Source organism: Chrysochloris asiatica, unplaced genomic scaffold (genome assembly GCF_000296735.1).
Source record: "Chrysochloris asiatica unplaced genomic scaffold, ChrAsi1.0 scaffold00163, whole genome shotgun sequence".
Taxonomy (NCBI): Eukaryota; Metazoa; Chordata; class Mammalia; order Afrosoricida; family Chrysochloridae; genus Chrysochloris; species Chrysochloris asiatica.
The window spans coordinates 3,200,272-3,208,092 of NW_006408681.1; positions in this window are offsets into that span (position 1 = coordinate 3,200,272).

Consider the following 7,821-nt stretch of genomic DNA (forward strand, 5'->3'; position numbering starts at 1 on the left):
AAGTACAACAAGAACACTTCTTAGAAACAAGGATGGCAAGCCTTTGTCTCTCACACTTTGGATATATTATCAGGAGGGACCAGTGTCAGGAGAAGGATATTGTGTTGGAAAAGTAGGGGGTCAGAGAAAAAGAGGAAGACCCCAACAAGAAACACTGACAGGATGGCAGCAACAATGGACTGAAACTTTACAACAATTAAGAGGGTGACACAGGATTGGGTAGTGTTTTGTTCTGTTGTGCATAGGGTCACAATGAGTCAGATCTCACTGGATAACATCTTAACAACAACAGCAGCATTTTGTTTAGTTTATAATAGATAAATAATTTCACTGCAGAACTGCATAGTGTGCTATGATTATATGAGGGTAAGTAAAATAATATTGCTACAAATCATAGAAAACTTTATTAATAAAAAATACTAAAACGTGAAGTTATTGAATCTCTCTGTATCTTCCACGGAGTTATGAAGGTAGTATTTCATCTTTAAGCCATACTCAAAGAATTCTGAATTCTTTGCTACTTAATTTACACCACATCAAAACAACATTTTTTTGTTTGTTTGTTTTTAACATCCATGGGGTACTAAAATCATGTTCCTTTTTTTGCTTGTTTGTTTCACCTTTCATTGTGAATTGAGTAAAAGTTTACAGAACAGTTTTAACATTGTCTCCTATTTTTCTGAAAATATAAGGATTCATTTTTAAAGTTTTCTTCTGCACTGTCTCTTGTTTTTTTCCTTGTTTTCTTGCCTGTTTGCTTTAATCTATTACTTAAAAAAAAGATTATAGTCACTTTGTATGTTACAAGATACTCACCAACATTCATCATATAGTCAGTTCCATGATTTTTGGAGTGCTCATCATGTTGTACAACCATTACCATTACCTATTTCCAACATTTTCTATTACTCTTCACACAAAGTCAGTGTCCCTTAAACAATGAGTCGTCATTTTCTCTTCCCTTTGTCTGCTTCTGGTAACCATTAATAAACACTAGAAAGTATGCCTTTTTATAATTAACACAGTTATTAATATAAGAATGGATTGGGAGCTGTATATTCTTGGATAGAGCTTTCTGACTGATAAACTTCACAGTGAATAAATAAATAGACACCTGGCTGGTAGCTATTTCTAGGTTTATCTGTGGGGTAAAGGGTGGCATTATAAGTCAGAATGTTAAATCAGGCCTGGAGAACAAGTCAGGGTCTCTCCTTATTATGTAGAGTTTCAATTAACTCCTTTGTTTTCACTAAGTATAACTCTGTTGCTTATTTGTTGTTGTTATGTGCCATGGAGTTGGTTCCGACTCATAGCGACCCTTTACAGGGTTTCCCAGGCTGTAAATCTTTATGGGAGCAGAAAACCTCATCTTTTTCCCGTGGAGCAGCTGGTAGTTTCGAACTGCAGACCTTGTAGTTCACAGACCGATTTGTAACCACTACACTACCAGAGCTCTTATATTTATGATAATATTACCTAGTAGATAGTTTCTCTGGTTTTAACTAGGAGCTGCTGATGTATATTGTAAACATTCCTTATGCAAAATTTCAATAATTTTCCTCTTTACAATCTCATAACATTTCTTTACATTGAGGAGTTCCAGAGCCCTTCAAGTCTTGAGTTTTCCAGAATTTTGCAGAAAAACCGTCAATTTGTTTTTTGTTGGCTTTCTCATCAGCTTATACGCCATAGTTAAAAGAAAACTAAAAACCAACTATGTAGTAGTTCTACTCTCATTGTTTGTTTGTTTGTTTTAAACTTTTGTTAAAAATTCTACTTTGTTACTATATCCTCTTCTGCTCCCTTTACCACTGTGGGCTGTTAAGAGATGAAATTTTCTCTACCCTCAAAATGTGTAGCAAATCCTAACCCTTAAAGGAGTCCTGGTGTGGTGCTGTACACTATTCACTGGACTGGTAACCACAAGGCTGGTGGTTCAAACCTACCAGCTGCTCCTCGCAAACCCTATACAAGATTACTATGAGTTAGAGCTGACTCCATGGCACCTAACAATAACAACAATAACGTAGGTGTCAAAGGGTCCTCGTGTGGCACTGCTGGATAAGCACTGAATTGTTAACTTCAAGGTTGGTGCTTCAAACCTACCAGCTGCTCCTTCCTCAGAAACCTTAAACAGGATTGCTGTGAGTTGGAACAGATCTGACAGCACTTAACTGCAACATAAATGTCATTGGACAAAAACACTGGAATAAGGTTACCATTGGAAATAGGGTTTTTTTCTGTTGTGTTAATGAAACCATAGCAGTGTAAAGTATATTTTAAGCCAATTATTTTTTAGATATAAGAAGAAACAGATTTGGGGGAGAAGCAGGCAGAGATGAGCTAATGTAAATGCCATGTCATGTGATGATCATTAAGTAAGTGAGACACAGAGACATGGACTGTTCCGAGAGCTGAAAGACAGAGAACCTTCCCCTAGACCTGGTGCCCTGAATTCAGATTTCTAGGTTCATCGACTGTGTGAAGAAAAATTTCTGTTTGTTAAAGTCATCCAATTGTGGTATTTCTGTTATAGTAACACTAAGAAATTAAAACATGGGATTACATCATTATAATGTTTCATGGTTACTCTAATGGAATTTAGACAGAAACAGTAATAAACTATTGCATTTAAACCTGAAGCTTTCCTTAAATAGTTTCTCCTTCTTGTTTTTAAAGAAGCATTTTACTTTGGCAATAATAAATTTTAAAAAATACAACATGTTTCTTTTGTTAACTTCAACTCCCACTTCGGATGTCTTCAAGGAAGAAATAAATATATCTTTAAGCAAGGCCTTATAATAACCAAATAGTTTCCATCACGAATGGGCCATCCTTTTCCATTCATTCACTGATTAGACCCTACAGTGTTTAGTTATCCTATGAGTTTCTGAGCAGGTCTAAGGCAGGGAGTCTAGTGGGGGCTCTGGGAAAAAGTTACTAGGAAAGCAAAGACTTTGTCTCAAGGACAGGGGGTCTCTACTGTATTCCCTGCCTTGGACATATACAGTAGGCACTCAGTGTATGTTCATTGAGTTTATTCTCAACAGTGGACGATTTCTAAGAATTGTAGCCGCATAGTCCCCTGGAGAAATCCTCTGAGCAGCTATGATGGAACAAGCTGAGGCCCTCATCTGAGCCAACCTTCATCATCTGTTCCATGACTTCTCCAAGTCATCCTGTGACAGGCAGAGTAGGGGGCCTCTTGGAGGATGAAAGCATCAATACCAAGACCTTGCCTACTTAACAGTCTGTTCACTGTAAACAAATCACCCCAAAATTTCTGTATTTGACTTGCTTGCACAGTGGTTACAAACTGGGCTGTGAACCACAAGGTCAGCAGTTCAAAACTACCAGCTGTTTCACGGAAGAGAGATGAGGCTTTCTGCTCCAGTAAAGATTTATAACCTCAGAAATCCTGTACAGGGTCGCTATGAGTCAGAACCAACTCCATAGCACATAATCACCACCACAGTCTAACTGGTTTTACCAGTCTTGAAGAATGGCCTTTCCTTGAAGCCAGAGGAGAACTCTAGCCCCTGGGAGGAAACTGGAACTGGAGTACTGAAGAAGCGCTTATGTTCAACATCACAAAAGAAGTGTATCTGCCCCCTGTTGTTGTTGTTGTTGTTAAGTGCTATCAAGTCAGTTCTGACTCAGAGCGACCTTGTAGAGGGTTTCTGAGGAGGAGTGACTGATGAGTTTGAACACTGACCTTTCAGTCCAGTGTGTTATCCTGCCACACCAGGACTCCAGAGGCCTTTTTGGTGGACCCATCTTGAAGAAATTCTATGAATGCACACAATTAGCAGGGTCCTTCATAAGAGGGCTACATCCCAGAAAACCCTGATTATACCTATGAATAGTCATAATTCCCTTTTCCCATACAAAACTTTTTAAACTCCAGCAAAGCCTTTATTAAGGGAGTTTGGGGGTAAGTGTTACATTAAGCCTTCCTTGTCTATGCTTGCAAACTTCTTGTCTATAATAAAACTTTGGCCATACGGAACCTTTGCCTTATCTGAAAATACTTACTCAGTAGAGGGCAAGAGACCTCTCTTGTAGAAGAGAGGTGTGGTTAGCACTCAGGTAATAGGTCTACTCTCTGCCTTTGCCACTCCTTTTTGTTATTGAGGACCCTCTATTATTGCTGCCTACCTATACCCTGTCTTTCAGAACCTTTTTATCTTTATCTCAGATCCTGATCTTTACTTCCTGTAAGTGTGTCCTAACTTTTGCTTCTATAACAGGATTTCTACGCTAGTAAGGAGCTCTGGTAGCGTAGTGGCTACGAATCAGGCTGCGAACTGCAAGGTCAGCAGTTCGAAACTACTGGCTGTTCCCCGGGAGAAAGATGAGGCTTTCTGCTCACGTAATGATTTATAGCCTCGGAAACCCTGTACAGGGTCGTTATGAGTCGGAACCGACTCCACGGCACATAAGAACAACAAGATATGAACTATACAGAGTGATAGACTAATAGTACAGGATCCACATGGAAAATCAGTTTCTCAGGATGTTAGATCATGAGAGCACTCATGGACCACTATCAATTTTGTCTGTTCAAGAAAGTAGCCTGCCCATATACATGTACTGTCTTGTCAGCTGGGCTACTTGTTAAGGTGTAGTATTATATTTGTGTATATTTGCTGTGCATTTAAGAAGATTATTCATTCATTTGCATTTCCTTAGGCAGAAACTTGTTAGACACAACCAAGAGTATATTATTTGCTCAACACTAAAATGTTGTACTTATTTAAGTGAATTCAGCTGGATATATTTTGAGTTTATTTCAAAGGATTCCAAATACATCAGTTATCTTTTTATCAACTTGGGTATAATCAGGAAATGGTCATTCATTTTAGGCATTTGAATTAAAAACTAATTGTGAAAAGATTTTGGGGAGGTTTGTGAAAGAAAAAGAGTCCTGGGGTAGTGCAAAGAGTTTACATATTTGGCTGTGAATTGAAAGACTGGCAGTTTAAGTCCTCCCAGAGGAACTTTGGATAAAAAGGCCTGGGGCTCTACGTCAAAAAATATCAACCATTGAAAACCCTCCGAAGCACAGTTCTACTCCAACACACATGAGGGCGCCATGATTCAGAGTCATTGAAAGTGTTGTGTGAAAAAAACCTTCTGTTACTGTAGAGTTGTTTGTTCCTTTCTTAAGTTCCATTAGAGCTTGATGTATGTATTTTGAGGATCTTTCATTGGGATCACAGATATTGATTATGGTTATGACTTCTTGTTCAATTGATACTTTAATCATGATATAGTATCCTTCTTTGTCTCTTATGCTGGATTTTGCCTTAAAATCTATTTTATCAGAGATTGATATTTCTATTCCTTCTCACTTTTGATTACTGTTTGCTTGATAAATATTTTTCCATTCTTTTATTTCTTAGTCAATTTTTGTCTTTGTCTGTATGGTGTGTCTCTTGGAGACAACACATTGAAGGATCCTTTTTCCTCACGAATTCTGATACTCTCTGTTGCTTGACTGGGGCATATAATCCACTTACATTCAATGCAATTTAATGATGTTGTTGTTGTTGTTAAGTGCTGTCAAGTTAGTTCTGACCCATAGGGACCCTGTATAGAGTTTCCAAGGAGCAACTGGTGAGCTTGAACCACCGACTGTGAGGCTCAAACGACTTTGCAGTCTAGCGCATTAGCCCACAGCGCCACACTAAAACAGGTGTGAATTATTAGTTGTCATTTTGCTGTATTTTTTTTTTTTCAACTGAGAAAAAGGATGCTTTTACTGATATTATTCATATTCTGGTGGTAGGAAGGAGGCATAACCATACACAAGCTGCCGAATCCTTAAGAGAAAAGTATAGTCTGAATGTCCAAACGAGAATACACAGCTCACCATCTTGACCAGTCCAGTAACTGTACGTCATCTGTGTTGGCTCTTAAAAAGCAAATACCCACCCAGAATAGCAAAACAGCAGTTCATTCATTGCTGGTTTCTTTGTTACATGCAATTTTCTGCAGAAAATTTTGTTTTTGTTCATTTTGTTTTTGGCTTTTCTTTTCGTTTTCTTTATTGCTTACTAAATATTTCTGATTTTCCTCTTTTTAATTTTTATGTGGAGGTGTATTAATTTTCTATGACGCTAACCTGTGATTTATTAGTTTCTTCCAGTTGAGAGCACTCGATCTTGAAATTTACTTGACTTCCTCATCCTTAGGGAGTTTTGTATCTGCGCTATTTCCTCTTTTTCTTTGTAGTTGCCTTCATTACAAAATGGTATATCTGTTCCCTATTTTAAGTCTTGTGGTTTTGTTCACTTTAAATGATTCTATTTCTGAATTGAGTTTTGAATAGTGTTATGATGTTTACTACCCTCAAAGTGTTGTATGTTGTTGCTGGTTCTCATTCCAAAATTCACCTTTAATTATTTTTTGTAAAGTTAGTCTGGTTGTTACAAAGTACTTTAATTTTTGTGTAACTGCAAATGTCCCTATTTGCTGGGTATATTATTCTTGATTGGCAACTGTTTTCTTTTAGAATTTTGTATTTATAATTCCATTATTGTCTTGACTGCATGGTTTCTACTGAGAAATCAGAGCTTAGCCTTACTTATTTTCCTTTATAGGTAACTTTTCATTTTTCCTGAGCTGCTCTCTGTCATCTTTCCTTGTCTTCAGCTTTTTTAAGTTTAACTATAATATATCTTGTTGTTTTTGTGTGCTGTGGAGTCGGTTCTGACTCATAGCGACCCTGTACAGGGTTTCCAAGGCTGCAAATCTTTACAGGAGCAGAAAGCCTCATCTTTCTACCGCAGCACAGCTGGTAGTTTCGAACTGTTGACCATGAGATCAGCAGCCCAATTCGTAACCACTATGCTACGAGAGCTCCTTAGGTTTTTATCCTGTTTGGTGTTTGTTTGAATTCTTGAATGTGCATTTTCTCATGTTTTGTAATGTTACAGAATTTTGCTTCTAAAAGCTCTTCAACAATTTTCTCTGTGGATTTTAGATTCACTTCTGGTTCTGGAATTATAGTCACCTGTAAATTATTCCTCTGGATAATTGTTGTTGTTGTTATTAGATGCTGTCTAGTCAGTTTTGACTCATAGTAGCACTATGCACAACAGAGTGAAACTCCGTCTGCTTCTGTGACATTGCTTAATCATTTTTACACTTGAGTTCATTGCTGCTGTCATGTGCCAATCTCATTGAGGGACTTCATTGAGATGTAACCCATACCAAAGCTGTAACAGCCTTCGATCTTCATAAGTAGTATTTTAAGTCCTCTTCTTTTTCAATAAGCAAGGCTGTATCATCTTCATATTTCAGGTTATTAATGAGTCTTCTTCCAATCCCACGGCCATCTTCTTTATCATATAATCCAGATTCTTGGATTTTTTTGCTCATCATACAGACTGAATATGTGGTGAAATAATATAATCCTAGTACATATCTTGTGCTCCTATATTCATCCTACAGCACCACACCAGGACTTCAAGAAGAGAAAAGAGGGACAGTACAAAAGAAGACAAAATTAAGAGAAGGGAAAAAAAATATTCGGAAAAAAAGGGAGAGAGAAATGAAAAAAGAAAGTAAATAGAGAGTATTAAAGAGAGATCAAGAGAAATAAACAGAAATATGAGGAAGAAGTGGGAAAAGAGAAAGAGAAGTAAGGAAGAAATAATGAACGTAGAGACAGAAAATCTGTAAAGCCAGGGAAGGAAGAGAGATGACCAAGGGGTAAACAAAGAAATATAATGAAAGGAAAAAATAAATAAACAGTGTAGGTGCTGGATCTAGAGTGAAGAAAGCTCTCAGGAGATCCTATTAATCAAAGAGCTC